Here is a 17,831-nt window from a genome sequence, read left to right on the forward strand (position 1 = left end):
TTGCATACTGTTCAGGACAGTATTAAAGAGCAGTTAGAATGTCCGTTAACCAGCACCTCCAAATAACTCTGGAGCAGTAATTGACTGGTGTCTTTGTGTAAACTGGAAAAAGATCATATATGGATTAGGGTGCAAGTAAAAATAAAATAAACTTGTTCCCTTGGAGTTTAATTTAATGTGGGAATTGTGCAGCATTGGTTAAAACCAAACATAGAACACAGAGTATTTGTGAATGAAAACTATGTGATGAATTTTGAAAGAATTGCAAATAGTGGAATATCTTTTGTTTTACCTACTATCTGTTAAAAGGGTTAGGGTGACTATTTTGATTATTTTTGTACTTGAACGATTTATTTAGTGCGTATGACTCTGCATTTTGAACTTTTCACTCACTTCCCTTCCTGCTCTGTATGATGTGGTCGCCACATAGTCTGATCAATACCAACCTCAGTGACATTACCACAGACCTTTGACATTAGTGAGTATATGCTTAGTTAAATGGCTTAGTAGCTGGATGACGACTTCAACATGAGAAAGGCATTACTGCACGAACAGGAGTGCTCCTGTTCACATACATCAACAGCGATCAGGTTATATGAAGTTCTTTTTTAAATACAAAAATGTGAGATTATCACTTGAAGGTATCACCATGAGAAGCAGGTCATTTTCTGCTATCAGGATCAGTTGAAACTAGGGATGGGCGTTCGATTAAATAGTCTTCATCGATCGTCGGGAGAATTAATGAGGAATTTTCGAGTAATCATTCATATTTTCAAGTTCAAAAATTCACTATTTATAGGCTATATTAAATGAAGTGAAAAACAAAGCGTGTTTCCTCATTGAGATCTTTATTACAAGATGAACAAAATATGCGAAGCTGTAATCTTAAACAGCGGAGCCGACAGCTAGAAGACGGCGCTACTAAACACAAATTACCCTCGTTTTTTTTCTCCAAAATAATATAATAATAATAATAATAATATAAAAAACATCATGTTAAACAACAACTTAACCACATCTATATAATACTTAGGTCTGACAGGTTTTGCCAGATGTAACTCAAAACGATCAAACAAGGCACCGAGTCGAGAAAGCTTCATAAAAATAACCAGCAACTCTCATACAACCTCAGCACCAGCCTACGGGTTTGTGTTGAGAAAGATGTACATGTAAACAATCCCCGAGGTCAGACGCGAACGCAGCCTAGTGACCGTCAGTCCAGCCGCCGAAAAAACTCGCTCTGAAGGCCTAATTATAGTCCTGCGACTGCAACCGCGGAATGCCACGCAGCTGCATCGACGAATCCGTTTTGGTTTATGCTTCCTAAAAGTGTTGCCCGTGTTGCAACGCAATTCACAGCCAGAACACTAGGCGGAGTAACTATTTTTTTCGAAAACAAAACACACAAAGAAGAGACGTCTTCTTCTTCGTCGAATGTTTATTTATATCGCCAGTCCGGCTCCTCATAGCCTATATCTGGCGGACAAATCGGCCAGTCAGTGACGGGTTATACAAGTGGTCATACTTTCGGATCTCTTCTGCCAAGTGCTCTTCTATTTGGTCCATATTCGTTCTTCTAAATCTTCCGTGATTTCCGCGTATTGTGGGGCATGAAACCGGAAACTAGACTCCGGACGGGATGTAGTCAGCCGACCAATCACAAGCCTTGCGGGCTGCGTGAGGCCCGCGTCGTTTTGTCGTATAGTTAGAAAAATTGGCGGACGCACGCAAGCCGCCAGAGGGCTCGAAAGGGGCGTGTTGCGTGTCTTGCGTGCATGCGTGCGTCCGTGCAACACAAGTATAATTTGGCCTTGAGGAGACTGACGTCCCGTGATACACAGGTAGCTCCGTGCTAACTTCCCTAGCCTGGCCGCGGCTCCGGTGTTCGCGCTCCCCTCGTCCGTGTCAGACCTCGTCTCCCCAGTCTCTGGGATGGCTTCGCAGTATTGGCAGTGAACCAACTCATTTTTAACTCCAAATGGTCCCACTCTACACTTCGCCATGACCTCTTAATGTTTACTTTGGAAATGGAAATACACGGTAACTCGCAGCCAGTCGCAGGTAACTGAGTAGGCCTGTGGCGTTTTTTTCAAACACTGCCCCCCGTGGTCAAATGTGTAATTAGCGAATTTCTCGATGAAAAAATAATTTCCTCGACGTAATTCTTAATGATCAATTAATCGATCATCGATTACTTATGCCCATCCCTAGTTGAAACATCTATATCATGCATCCCTAGTTTTACCATAAATATACAAAGGAACAAAACCAGAACATCTTTTGAATGCATACATCATCTGTGAGATTTCATAAAAGGTGAGAGACAGGAGGCATACTCTATATGACATCACTCACTTGGTAACAGGCAGATATGTGCCACCTGTTTTTTGTGGGGGGTTTTAAAGACAAGGCCGCACACAGCTCCTCTCCTGGCTCTGGCCAGACTCAAGCAGTTTAAAAATCGATGCCACTGCATCAGGGAAGTGAAACTGACAATATTGATTGAAATCAGTGAATCATTACACCACTAAAAAGGTGCCAACTACAATAAAAAGCTACTTGACTGAAGGAATAACCTGTGCTTTCTCCTTTAAGTGAAAAATGTCTGAGCTGTCAAACAAAATGTTGTATAAATTATATTGAAATGTGTTCCCAATATCCTTCTGTAATGCAAGGTTTACTTCTAATCAGACTGGCGCAAAGTTCTAAACCTGCCGGTTTGGAACAGGCTGTTTTCTCCCCCTGTGTTAATGCTGCAGAGCTACTTCAGAATTATTCCTTGTCATTAGTGAGTCCTCCTCAAACAGTTCCCTTTTCATTCCTTATGTGCTGGACGTTGTGTGCAGAGTTTGTTTACAAACGGTCTAAGTTGCATAGTGAGCTTAGAAATCGTTGCGTTCATCCTACCTGGTTTATCTTTAGTACAGATTGTAAAGTCAATGTTTTCATGTAGTGATACTGAATGTTTCCTTTATTGTGGGGGGTTTTCATACATTGCATGTCAATACAGTCGTCAGACCCAAGTTACAACACCTGTTTTATATGAAAGCTTGCTAATATATCGTGATATAAAGCAAGTGATTCTTTGAATGGAGTTGCCATGACAGAGATCAGCACCTGTGAATCACACGAATGTGTATGTTAGTCTGATATGAAATGATACAGCTTTGAATATGACCAAGGACTTTACACTGTTGTCGATCACTGAAGGCCAACTTCAACAGATTTTTTAATATTGAAAGTATCTTGTGTCCTTATCTTTCCTGGACCATTACCAATATGCAGGCCAGGTGTTAAACTGATAAGATGAATGGTTCTCAAGATATGCGTCCCACACACAGACAGACAGTTTTGGACTTAGTGATATATCAGAACCTCCACTGAGAACAAGGTCAAACTTTTGAGTCAATACTTTAACAAAGAATATTTTACTTGCATTCAACACTATGACATCAACTCACAAGTTAAGTTCGGGTTAAAACCCATCAAAACCCTTTTCGTGAAGAAAGTTAACTTTTACTAACATCAAACCCTCCAACTTCGGCTGAGCTTTATTCTATTGCAATCATTCGACCTCAAGCATCCAATCTGTAGTCCCATAGAAAGCTGTTTCCCCCTCATTTAAAATCATTAGGCTTGACATTTGTTTAGTTATGAACTGTGCAGCTTTCACTCTAAGCTCCCGGTGCTGCCAGAAAAAAACTACCCTGCCCATCTGAAATGACGACTTAAAAACTTTGTTGCCCTGTAGCATACAAGACAATTTATGAAGCAAGTTTGAAATAAGCCTTTGGTTCGAGCGACGCTGCATTTGTCTGGCATTAAAACCGAGCGATTCTTTAAGCACAACCGTATTGTTAACACTTGCCTTTCGGTGGGCTGCGTTTTGGGATAAGAACGCAATGCTGTCAGAAACATTAAGATGTACACATTTGGCAAGAAAACAGAAAAGCAAGCAGAGATGGAGCGGCACCGGCGTGTTTTGATGCTCGAGTGTGTGAGACACCCTATAATAGCAGGCCTCCAAATTAAGAATCCCTTTAAGTCAGTAAGCAGCTGTGCACTTTCCATTCTGCCCTTCACATTGGGAGCTTGTAGTTCGGTTCATGAATAGAAAGCAGCTCATTTTTGAGGTGGCTCTTTCTTCTAAATGGCCCCTCAGATCCTTGAACAACACTTCATCCTCTCCCCAGTGAATACCAAATCCATTTCTCTCCCCCTCTGACTTGATCTGTCTTTCTGAGTCTCGCCCTGCACCTTCCACTCTCGCACTCTGATCTGAAAAGTTGAAATGGAGGGTGTGTGTATGTGTGTTTGTGCATGGACGTGTGTTACCCCCCCCCCCCCGCCGTGACAAAGTGGTGTGACAGGCGGTGTCACATGGTGGACAAGTGGTGGATGGGAGCTCGCAGACACAAGATAGAGCCTGTCAATCTCCTTGGTTTGCAGTGTTTCTAGCCATCTGCCGCCCGATGTGTGGCCTGCAAACAAGGCAGCAGAGACACAAACACACACACACACACACACACACCAAAACCTGCGTTAACCCAGCATCACCCCCGACTTGTTTTTCTTAGCCTGCAGGCCTCCTCGTGCAAGACTCGGAGGTCTGAGAGAGTTGTCTCCCCAAAGACACACAGCTGACACTTTCTGTGCAGCATGTACTTCCTCACCTTCTTTTCCTTCACTTAAATGATCATTCTAACCCGACAACCAGCTACAAACAAGCCCTCTGGACAGCAGAGTCTACAGTGTGGGAGCCCCACGGTATCGACGAGAGGAAACAGAATGAGGAAATAAAGCAGAATAACAAAATGCTGCATACGCCGTGATTGTGTGAGGCAGCATTTGTCAGGGAATTTTGGAGCATGGAGGTTTCTTACGTGCAAACAAATCTGTACATTTATCTCCATTTGTATGGCACTTATTGACCACTGTGTTGATGGAAACACAAACACATGATCTCTGCAGAGAATCTCCTGCTGTGTCATTCATGTGTGAAACTCCTGAGAAAGCTCGGACCCCATTGTGTGGACATTTCTACTGTGTCAAATATGAGGATCTGATTTAACAAAAGAAACAGCCTGAAGTCATACAGTATATATTCTATTCCTTTTGTATATCCTCTATATTTTTCATCAGAGACCATTATTGGTCAGGTGATTATCATTTTCTGTAGTGTTTCATTATTCATGGTACATTTTGTGTTTTTAATGTAAGTTTGTTAGAAGTTTTGCATTTATATTTCTGTATTGAAGTGCTTTATGCTGTTAACAGTTTATATGTTAAATTTAAACTTCCAAAAAAAAGCTGCTCTTACATCTGTTTTCAGATACTGGCACCAGTATCTGAAAAAAACCATACCCAACCTTACTATTGAGACTCACATTAGGGAATACAACACACTTGGTCAAAGTATATTAAAAAGCTACTAATTACTTAATGTGGTACTTTTACTTGAGAAACTTTTGCCTGTGTATTTGTACTTCAATTTAAGTGAAATAGTTGAATACTTCTTCTACCAAGGTAGTAAAGTAATTAAAATAACTAAAGTAGTATAGTAGTGACTTTAAATTCAGTTTGAAATTTCCTTTCAAGGGGAACGTTTTCAGATTAAGATTAAGAGATTAAGAGAGAAATTAAGATGCATTTATTAGTCCCAAACACATTATGGGGGAAGTTAAATAATATCTTGTGTTGTAAACTAGCATTTATGCTAATACACTGTAAACAATGCATCTGGTTCGTCCAATGACATTGTCATGTCCATGTCCAAATAAAATAAAATCCAAATAAATAATCTCCCAGTGAAATGCCTTGAGGCAGAGGGGGCTGCCAGCAGAAGCCGACTCGTGGGCAGGACCGAGGGTCAGGATGTGTGTGAGTGTAAAGTCAAAGGGCGCTAACACTGACCAGGTTCTCTCAGTCCGCCTTCTCTGCATAAATAAAGGGCAACAAACTGTGAGCCTTCACTTTTCTCATTCCCTGTGTTTGACCTCTCTCTGCTTGTGACCTATCGCACCTTCCTCCATCTGTGCTCACAGGAAGCAGTACAGACAGTAACATTTCACTGTACACAGTTCACGGCGTCCTTCTACATTTCATTGCTTGTTTCATGGGTGTATGATGTAGCAGCTGATGTGCAACCCAACTGTAAGAGAGGAACACAAACACACACACACACACAAAAGGTTCTTCCTAAACAGGCTTGTAAAAATTATCTGCGGCCCCCTCCTGTCCTGCGTTTAAACTGCCTCCATCAGGTACAAACTGCCTCCGTTCAGCCAGTCTTTACAACTGCAGGAATACGAAGGGAGGGAAGTGCGAGCACGGTTTATGTCTACACTTAGTCTTAATTCATTAAGTCTGTGAACGCACTGTGAATGTCGGTCACTGCACTTTAATTGTCTGTGTAATTGGGACAAATAAGGCAATCTTGAATCGCGAGCCACGCAAGCATGGACACACAAAAACGAGGCCATTTAATATTCAGGGAGAAAAAAAAACAGACAAGGACAATAAGAGGTAAGGGACAAAGAGAATGAAAGTGGCAGACAGAGACGAGCGGGAGGCAAAAGCAGAAACACAGGCTCTGGGAGGGTAGACGTGTCACGGTGGGTTTTCTTGCTTCTCTCACCGACTAGCGGCTGGAGAAGACATTAAGGAGTGAAAAGCTTATTTGGCTGTGTGGGCACCTTCTGACACCGAGCCCTCTCCCCTCCGCCGAGCGAACAGACCTCCACTACTTAGAGACCCTCCTTCATACCGTCAACTAACACACAAACCCTCCTGTCGGTACCCCCTACCTCTTCACCCCCCAACTCCCCTCAGGCCTTCTCCCACTCGTGCAGAGTCAATCACAGCAGATCTTAGAAAAAGGAGGAAATATTCTCTCAAACTGTCACATTGGACACCCACTATCAGGTGCTGCTGAAACAAGGTTAAGATTACAACTTTGTATATAATGGTATCAAATGGGGGGAATGTAATTATTGCTATTTTTTTGGGAATATCGTTTGCTGGGAAATTTAAACTTAAATTTAAATTGTAAGTCCTGCATTCCTTACTTAAGTAGCAGTACATTTAACATTGTTCATCTACTCCAGGTACTTGATAAACTGCTAATGCAAAGATTTATCATATTGTTTTTTGCATTTTTTAAAATCTGAGTTGAGCTGATGATGTCAGCTGCATCATTGACAAATAAATGTAAACAGAGGAAAACCCTGTTTCCTTGGAGACATTGGAGGCTACAGATGAATCCCTCATATATAACAGGGGTATAATTACAGTTAGATTAAAAGTAATCGAGCAAGTTAACCTACTTTGTTAGTCTCCATGACGAGTTAACACCTCAGTAAGGAAACAATGCTATAATAATAATTATTGTCCTATGTTATCTAGTACTTCTCAAAACAAAATTACTAGTAACAAAAGGTGTGACAAAATTCAAGCACGATACAAATGTTAAACAGAAGAATGAGGTTAAATCCAGGAATGCAGTATGATGAAAGTACGTTTTAATCTTTGCATTAAAGGAAACTATGACATAATGATAATTAAAGACTAAAAAGAAAAAAAATGAGCTGCAGTTAGTAAAAACTAATAAAGGTAGAGGAAAAACACACACACAGGTTTGCGCAGGACTAAGCTTCGGTCCCAATGAGGCTTAGCTCAGTGTTTATGGTGGAAAAGTCAGAAATATTTAACAAAAACAAGCAGCCCGCCCACCCACCCAAACAGACACACACACACACACACACACGCACACCAACACTCATTCCACCTGTATCACACACACTTTGCTTCCTGCTGGAGATCAATGTGAGTAGTTGTTCATAATAAAACACTGACGCTCACATCTCTACAGGTGAGATCTACACGTGTTGCGCGACAGCAGCAGGAGTTTACACGTGGTGGCATGCACGTGAACATCGTTTATGAAGAGGTTCAGCATGACAGAGAGTCTGCAGATCACCCACCTTTGAGATCAGTGGGTGGAGCAGCGGGATGGACACACACAAACACACACACACACACACACACACACACAAACACACACACAAACACACAGTACTGTTGCTCTGTACTGATGATTATTCCACAGGGGACCACACTGTTTCGTGATCGGCGTCTTCCTTATGGAAAGTTCTCCTGCTTTTTATATCACTTGCCTGCTTTTGTTTCATTAATTTTTTTTCAAATTGTATTATAAATGTTATTCTATGTTATGTATTATTCTAGATATATATATCATGTATGTCTCAACTCTACATAAGTGAGTTCTTTGTAGAATGCTTTTTCAATAAAATATAAAAGTACAATATTTCTGTGTCAAGTGAAGGGGTAGTTTGAAATAAAATTATTAATGGATTATTATTTGAAACATAATTTCTTGTATATGGGATAATTCAGTGTTTACCCCTTTTTCAGTTTAGGGTCTGTCTGCTGTTTTCTCTTGTGGGCTCACCAGGACATGTTCTGGATATTTAACCAGCCAGCCAGCTGGAAATGTTTCAGGAAATTTCTTGAGCTTTTGCGTTCTCACATACAGCCCCTTGTATTTTAAGGAAAATGTCCAGACTTCAGTGCATGTCTGAAAGCAGCTGTAGTGTCTTGTAGCCATGATCTTGAACTGCCTCTAAAATGTGTCTGGGCTGCAGATTGTGTTCCACCTTTGTCTGTCCCTAATTTGAGACTATCTTTCTTCCACTCTGATTTTCTCTATTGATATTTTCTGGTACGATCCTGAGCCTGTTCGCTTTGAATAAGACGATACCTTGTGAAACAGTTTTCCAAACTTTCTCCTCACCTCCCATCCTGAGTAAATTAGGGTGGAGACAGACTATTTCTGTCTGCGCTCCCGGGTCTATAACAGCAGCTGATATCCGCAGTCTTGTCAGCCTTTTGTCATTCCATTGTTTTCTTTGTCGCTCCCAGTAATCCACATCAAAAAAGAAAGCCCTGTGAGCATCGTGTCATTACTCTGCTTGTCACGCACTGCTTCAGAATCCGTTTTGTTCTGCAGCGTCGCTCATTTGTACCATCCGTCGCTTTGCAGAATTGGACACTTCAATCCATTAGGCTGTTTACAAGTACAAACTTTTCTGTTTGCTTTAGTCAAAGCGCTGCCACAAATTGAATATATTTGTCCCCTTCAAACAGAGGAAGGTGTTGACAAAATTGTCAGCAGAGTCTTTGTGAGAAGGGATGTTACAAACGTACCAACCACTGCAGCTTATTGACTCTTCAAAGCGGAGAGGGCAGGGTTTCTATGGGGCGTGAGACAGTGAGCGTTGGCAGACCTGGAGATTTGATCGTGTTCATATGGAGGTAAGATAGGCACAATTCAGATAGATGAATACTCTGTAATGCGGTAGCATATATTTGTGCGTTGTTTCAAATGCAGTGTGTGTCTCTGTTGGATTGTGCATGTGTGTGCTTGCTGGCAGCGTGCTCTTTGCAGTCACAGGCAACGGCGCATAGTTCAACCAGACAACAGAGTCCAATTCCCTCTCCTGCAGGTTCAGGTCGGCTCTTACAACGTCCCCCCCCCCCCCCCCCGTAATCTTTGATTACCTTTTATTTTATGTCCATGCCCTCATCTCCTCATCTCCTCCACCCCTTGTTTCTCTCCAGAGGGTTGGTGACAGCTGTAAAACCTTGTATCAAGGCGTTGACCTACGGTGCGCTGCCCCGTCCTCACGCGCTTCTCCTCCCCCTCCAATTCTCCCCCTCGATACTTTGCTGAAGTGTGACCCCCCCTCTCCCCTCCTTCCTCAGCCCCGCACCGGCACCGCTCCGCCGCTGCCACTGCCGCTGATGCTGTGGAGCTGATAACAGCCTCTTTTATCTGTCGCTTAGCAGCACAAAGGGACCTGGGCATTGATCAAATGCCAGCAGACTGATGGCTGCTCAACAGGCTGCTTTTTATGCCCACGACACTGCCTAGGGGATGGAAGGAGGGAGGGAGGGACGGAGGCAGGAGGAGGAGGAGGAGGAGGAGGAGGAGGAGGAGGAGGAGGAGGAGGAGGAGGAGGAGGATTGGAGTCGAGCTGAAAATACAAGGCCTAAACTGACAGCCTGATTCAATGGTAATGGTGAGAAAATAGCACAAAACAAAATCTTGCAGGTTTTGTGAGCTCTCTGCAGTCTGAGCAGAGCATGACATGTGATTGGCTGGATTATAGTGTCACAGCCGCTACCAGTAGCACCAGTGCCGGTAGAAAGCTGGCAACTGTTGCTCCACACGGAAAGTGAATCTTGAAGACAAGGAAACAAATACAGGATATATGATTATGCAAAGAAAAAAAGACCTACACGTTACCCTGTCCTCTTCCTGAAGCTCCCAGAGGTTGGATTCAACTGAGCCTTTCCTAACATGTTTTTAGGAAAATACATCAAAAAGTATTAGGGGTTGATTGTCATTCAATATGGTAGAGATATTCATGGTGCCCAGAGGATAAGACTGGTCATTTGTTTACTTCCTTAACTTTTGATCTGGCAATTCTTCCAAAATTAGTCAATCTGTACTTTGTGATTAGGGCTAATTAGCAAATGTAAGTAGTCCCATGCAGGGGGAACACGTCAAACATTATACCCACTAAACATTATGGGTCAAATCTTCATTCTTGAACTTGGACAAAATTATCTGATCACAAGCCCTACCCATTGGCCTTTTCCAGAATTAACATTACATGTCACAGTCTTCGTCAGAAGGTATCATAGAGCTCCACATGACTTTGAGGAAGAGTGTGAGATACAAGCTCTAGAAAAGGCCTTTTTGTGTTAACATAATTTCATCAAAAGGTAAAGAATGTTTTGAGTCAGAACTAGATCTGTATAAGGGTGATGAACAATATCCTGCTTAGCACATACAAACGCAACAGTTTGCATCAAAATTAATATTTAATAACCTGTGATTTTAGAAAAAACAATATGCATGGTTGAAAAATCGTCATAAAATCTTTTTAAAGAAAATAATAATAAAAAATATCACCCAGGTTCCACTTCTTTAGAAAAATAATCCTTAACGTATGCATCTACAAGATGAACAAAATACTCCCAATAAGATTTTTCTGTGGAGATACAAACCGAGTCTGTCATGGAGGAGAACCTGGGAGCTGTTTTTTTCTGCCCTGAACAAACCAGTGAAACAAAGTGTGATTGTATGACTTTTAAAAGAAAGGCTTTCATTAGTGTTCGACCTACAAAGCCATCAGTAATTATGCTAAGCACTGTTTCTGAGAAAGGCACATGTCGTTATTAAAACACATACCGCCTTTATATTCAGTAGAATGTGTTTGTTTGCTTCTGCACCCTGTAATGATTTCCCTCTTGTTTCCATTCAAGACATGTTGTTGTGTTCGAACCACCCATACTCAATCATTTGCACTGCATAGGGCAAAACCTTGTGTTCGATTACTGATTAATGCATGAATGGACCCGAAAGCACTGAGATCATAAAACTTTTCTGTTCAAATCTCTCCATCCTCCAGTCAGCCCAACATTGCAAGAGTTCAAGAAAAAAAGGAGACTTTTATGTTATTAAACCTGACAGTGACACCTCGAACCCTCGATGCTATCTCGTCTGGATAATCCTTGTCACAGCTCTAACTATTATTAGAGGGAGGTGCCTCTGCATTCATGTGTGCCACAGTCTGTGAACACAATATTTTAATCCTGTTGGAAGTGATGTTAGGTTACGATGTCACTCGGTTCCCATTTTGGATTTCATATGAAATTGCGAACTTTTGTGAAACCACATGTCACTTCTTGGAGCAAAGTCGGAGATGTGGGAGATCCCCCCAGCCGTCTCGGCTAAGAATAGAGACACATAATGACATTTTAATTTAGTGCTGCTAACACAGCCGCTGCTTCGCTTCCCCCCCGTTTTGTGTGAACTGCCAAACCCTCGAAATCACTGCTTTCACATTTAAACAGAGGGTGTCAAACAGGCACCACTGAGAGTGGCATCGTTCTCTTGACACTGTGGCGACACGGGCCACCTTCAGGTTGTTTGTGAAGCTCCAACATGACTCATGCATTTAATTATGGTGGGGCAACAGTGGTTCATTTGCCTGCTTCTTGGGGTAAGTTTCTATAGAAGAGGAAGGCGTCAGCTTCAATTATCCTCTGAGGATTATTTTTGACATTTGAAGTAATGGTCCACTTCACCCAAAGCCCTATAGCGATGCAGATAGTTTTTTGATATCTGCTGAGGTTTCGAGATATCAGGCTCCGAGCTCTCTGCCACCACCACTATAAAATAGGGGTGAAATTGAATCAAATGGTTTTTTTTTTTTTCAAAGCCTAGAGAAACACAAATAGTCTCATTCACCTCAGTCAGATGAAGTTTCAAGAGTGAATATGTGAAAACTCTTGGTACATAACAGCAGAAACCTCCGATATATAAGGTTCAAGTGAAGGTGTATTTTACTATATTATAACTTTTGGTAATGTAGAAGACCTGGATCATTAAGCCAAATGTTTATATTGATCATGGATGACATCAGGACATTTAATATGATCAGGGTCAATCAGAAGCTGTTTTCAGACATGACCTGGGCCTGGACTTTCTCCAGAGGTTTCCTTTCACACAACCCAGTAAGGGGGGGTTGGTCTCTGCTCAGATTTGACATATTAATTCTGCTGCGGAGATCACATGAGTTTGCTTACAGCACATCGACACCCCCGTTGGCTCCAAAAGCTCTCTCTTGAAGCCAAATCATCCTGATGCCGTCTGGTGGCTGGCTGCAGTATAGGACAGAAACTCCCCCATGTTAGTGGATGGGACATTGACTGAACTATGGAGTGACAGCACATACCAGTGATGTTTCTTTCCTAGTTGTTTTCTGTAATTTGAGGTACCTCTTGCCACGCTGGTGTAGGCAGTATTCAAGTACTCATTTTTGTGGTTTAGTTTGAATGAGTTATTTGATGCTAAATGGTAAACATGATTGACGGCTGAGGACGTGTAGCGGTGGGACTTTGATGCCACAGCTCAAAACCATGATGACTACTGAGCAGACGTTGTCAAGGGAATGATGGCTGCACCCGTACCTGGAATATCTCAGCTCAACAACAGCAGAAAGTGGAGACACATCGTCATACACAGTCTACGGCTCACTGTCACCAGTCACAGACTCTCAAGCCAGAGCAGGCAGTTGTTTCAGTAAAAGAAAAGTCCTGTCTTTCCTCCCTTTACATTCTACTACCTGAGTAAAACTAGCAGCTGTGTGATTCTGTGAAGTTTACAGATCCGCTGCTGAAACAGAATATCCGGGGCCTGTATTTCATTGTTCATTGTTCCACCAAAACCTGAAGCATTACACAACACAGGACCTTGCTTTGTTTCAGCATGTTTTGTGAATGCAATCTCTTCACTGTTTATTTATCACCATCTGTAGCACACCTCACTGTGGTGTCACTAGTGCTCTAGCCTGACATCACTTGACCCATGACCTCTCAAAGTTGTTGGACTGTCCATTGATATGGGTTTCTGTTGATTGGTGCTCAGTTCAGGTGTCGGGTGGAAACACTTCCTGTAGGATGAGAGATCTTTTCACCTTTCGGACAAATCATTTGTTCAGTCCAACAAGCTTCAATGAATTGGTCCTTGTTTGCATAATCTCTGATGCTCATGTTAAAAGATTTCACTTACTGTAGTTAATGCAAGAAATATTACAATAATACAGTAATGTTCCATTAATAATTCAGATTGACATCAACACTATCTTCTTGTTCTGTAATGTTTTCATAGGTTTGGGCAAAATATGGTGTTGTTAGTTTTCACATTTTCATTTAACTGTCTCATCTTCTTCATTTGAGTCCACATTTTAAGTTGCATTCACTTTTCTCTTGCATGCCTCCCTGATGTAAGAATATGCAACGATAAACACACACACACACACTTAACTATTGCTTTCATTTCTGCTGTTGATGCATTGCTGTAGTTGTCCCCCCCCCCCCCCTCCTGTCCATCACTCCTCCATGATAGTTATTCACAGATGTTATGCACCCTTACATGCACACGCACATGAGAACTGTACTTTTTTCTCTGACAGTGGGTTCAGGGGAAGCTAAAAAATGCTTGATTGATCTGGTATTGTCACGACACAGCACTCTTTTCATCCTCTTTCTTCCTCCTCTCTTTTCAACCTATATCCATCTATTTTTCGATTTCCCTCTCTCCTTTTTCTTCAAAAGTGACAATGGTTCTCATTTGTCATGCCATCGACACCACTGTAAAACTAAGCCCTGAGAAGATTGGGAAAAACTTGTCTCGGCTGATTTATGAAACCTCCCTGAGTATTGATACCAGAATCCAATGTGAAAGGTGGCCCGGTGACATTTGTCAGAGCCACGCAGTGGATACAGTCTGCATGTGGTTTCTCAGGAAATGAGAAATAGGCTATGTTTGTAGTTTGTCGGGCGATGGCTGAATCTTTCTTTAAAAAAGGTTTAGTTAATTCACCAAAGAAGAATCTATTCAAAGGGGATACAGGCTTTCGACAGGAGAATACTACCTCTGAATACAAAACTGTGAATCTGGACGTTGTGCTGTTCAAAAACAAAACAAACAAAGTCAACTCATACTTGGCTTCTTATTTCGTAGCGCCAGACTTGATGTGAGGTGGACGCTCACACTGGCAGCAGAATTCAAATGATACGTTTAATGGATGCCTCCCGCTCTCTCTTCTCCCTCTGACTTTTCAAAATGAAATGTACAAATAAAATAAGGAGATGTGTACCCACTTGCCTCCCCTGAGTATTCGGCTATCATTGCTAATTCCGGAATATTGCAGCCACTTCAGCCCGCCGCTGCTCCCCAGTCACAAGTGGCTCTCGTGGCCTTTTTCATAGAAATTCAAGGAGGGTGTTCTGGGATTTTTTTGGTATCGCACAGGTGCAGAAACAAAGAGCTATTATCCCAACCTTTTCACAGAAAGCCACTCTGAGATGTGGGTTGTGGAAACAGGCTGTGTAATTTCCTGCCCTCCAAAATAAAGAATGCATATCAAACAATCACAAGCTCGGGCCCTTTGAGGGCACAAGTGTAGCTCCCTACACAGCCCTATTTCTGCATACAATACAATCGAGTGTGCATTTGTGGCAGCAGTCAGTGGAATATATACATGTATACGCTTTTATGTGCATTGATTTCCCATTGCATTTATGAGATGAAAAACATAGTTGTGAGTATTCACTTCTCCTTATTGTTTTAGTCTTACTTTGCAATTGAAACTGATCATTTTGTGAGTCTGAAGGAGAAAGGAAGCATTGCACATGCAACATATATATATTTCATGGGTCTTTTTCATAGGTATGGCAAAATGAATCAATAGCACCGACTTTAACGTAGCCCTCATGGTACGTATCTTTTACATGTGTAACATTATTTAGGCACATGGAACATGGAACATCCCAAGCTGCGAGAGGCAAGATGGTGCAAGGCTTTTTTTTGTCTTTCTTCTTGCTAGTTTCCTTTTTTGGGGGTGAAATGTTTAAATTAAAGCGAAAGAAAAGTGTAAAACAGAATATTATAAGTACAGCAAACATGCATAAATATACACAAACATACTTATGCAAACATTTCTGTTATCCATTACAATCCATTTAAAGAGAAAAAGGCAATTACGCACAAAGTACTGTCATTTGAAACATTTCGTCTTCATATTTTTGGCAGCCTGTATGAACCTTTGCAACCTCCCAGGGGCATCACAGCACATTAAGATGCTACAAATTGAGGATATGCTGAACAAGAAAAACATGAAACTGTGTTTAAATCTACATTTCTTGGATTATGTCCCATTTCCCTTGGACCTCACAGCCCCTTTAAAGACTGCAGGTTGACACAACCTTTCAACAAGTCCTCAGGAATAAAAAGCAAAACACATTTTATGTCTGTGCCCTTTAGAATGACACATTTTCTGATCTCCTCTTAATATTCAGCCCATTCAGCACATAGCGGGAGAGATGCAAAGTGAGTAACTTAGCATGAAAGGTCGGACTGCTTGGCTGACACATTCAACTGCTAAATCAGCTGTGGCTGAAGGAGCCGTCGCCTGATCCGCCGCTACAAGGAGTTTTGCTTTGGAGAAAGTGGCTGCTACCTAAAGGTGATTGTAAATTTAGACCCGTGGCTCAGCTTGCCCACAGACCTCCTCTACTTGTGCAGAGCTAGATTTGACAGATGAGAGGAAACTTTCCACTGAAGGCTGCAGCACAACCATGACTTCGGTGCCAGTGAGTTCAAATAACCACCAGCGTCGACATGTTGTGCTTTTAGACTCTTCAGCAGCATGGTGGTGCCTGTAGTAGCCTATAGGCTAAGCTATTTTCAGTTGTAGGAGTATTAGGACCATACTGAAGAAAACTAATTGGAGTTTTTCAGCATCATAATGTAAGAATAAATAGATTAAAGTCTTGAAGGGGCAAGTCTCTCAAGGTCTTCAAATTTAGTTTAAACTAAAACAAGTTGCTCCACATGATAAAGGAACACGGTGATCTTCAGATATTATCAACGTAATATTGTTATATTAAGATGATCCCCTTTACATGACCCTAATACTCATCATTTATAGTAGCTCAGGTTATGAAAACCTTTCCAAAAAAAGGTTAAGAACCTCAGTCTTATTAAAAATCCTACTGAGATCCTGTGACACTTCATGCTGCTGTTTGCATTTTCTCAGTCTCTATTCTACATTTGGAACATGAGGAGGATTCTGACTTCAACTCACTACACTGACTGAGCCAGGCATCCATTTCTCTTACGTTAGCTCTCCATTTTGTTGTCATGAGAAGAACTGTGAAAAATTACAATAATTGTAAGTAAAATAAAAACTGTACCAAGCACATAACATTAATTCAAAGAGGAAATATTGTGTAGCACATGGTCTGAAAATGTATTGAATACATTTCACACACACTGCAAAAACCCACAGACAATTAGCCCGAATGAAGGTGGAAGGAAAGTTTTGCTTTCCAAAAGTTTGTCAGATTTTTACTTTCAAACTGAGAAAAATGCCTGAAAAACAGAGAGGTTCTCACAGCAGTGCTGTTGACTATTTCTGCACAGAAAAAGGAGCTTCTTCTCTCCCTGGACGTGTTGTAGGCAGCAGGATAATAAAATGAAGAGAGTCACAGTGACACTTGCAGTTCTGCACCATTGTATCAGCTGAATAACTAATCTGCATCTGCCCGCTGATTTGAACAACGCTCCATTCCATACACCCACGAGTAGGGCTGGGGTGGTGCTGGGTTGGGGGATGTCTTGCCTCGCAATCAGTCCCCAGCAGCACATGGAGAGCTGCTGTAATTAAGAAGCAACGTCCCCCATGAATCCCATCCGTGGAGCAGGACTTTAATTCCCCACTAATTGAGGCCGACATGGGGAGGGTGGAGGGAGGGACGGGGTATTGGCTTCTCCCGCTGCGTGGACCGACCACTGAGCTAGATGATTAGCCGAGGTGTAGCAAAGGTAACTGGGAAACTTGAACCTCGCCAGCACAGCCAGACACACTGGCCCACCTCTCCCCGCTCTCCCTACTCACTCCCTGCTGCTCTCCGAAGGAAACCCGGCCCGAGCGGAGGCAAACTTCCCCATTTCAGCTCCACTTTATCGGCAGCTGTTTTCTCTGCTGGTGGGAAGTGGGTGGATGAGGACGGGGGGTGGGGGGCGAAGGAGCAGGCAGTTTGATTGATTTGCCTCATTTGGATTTGCATCCATAGCTGTTGTGAATGCTGTCGACAGAGGTTGATACAAATTTAGAGAGAACAAAAGGGGTATATTTAGAGAGTAGTCCTGGCTGCTACAAGTGCTCCGTCTA

This window comes from Platichthys flesus, chromosome 1, assembly GCF_949316205.1.
Source record: "Platichthys flesus chromosome 1, fPlaFle2.1, whole genome shotgun sequence".
In the NCBI taxonomy this organism is placed as follows: domain Eukaryota; kingdom Metazoa; phylum Chordata; class Actinopteri; order Pleuronectiformes; family Pleuronectidae; genus Platichthys; species Platichthys flesus.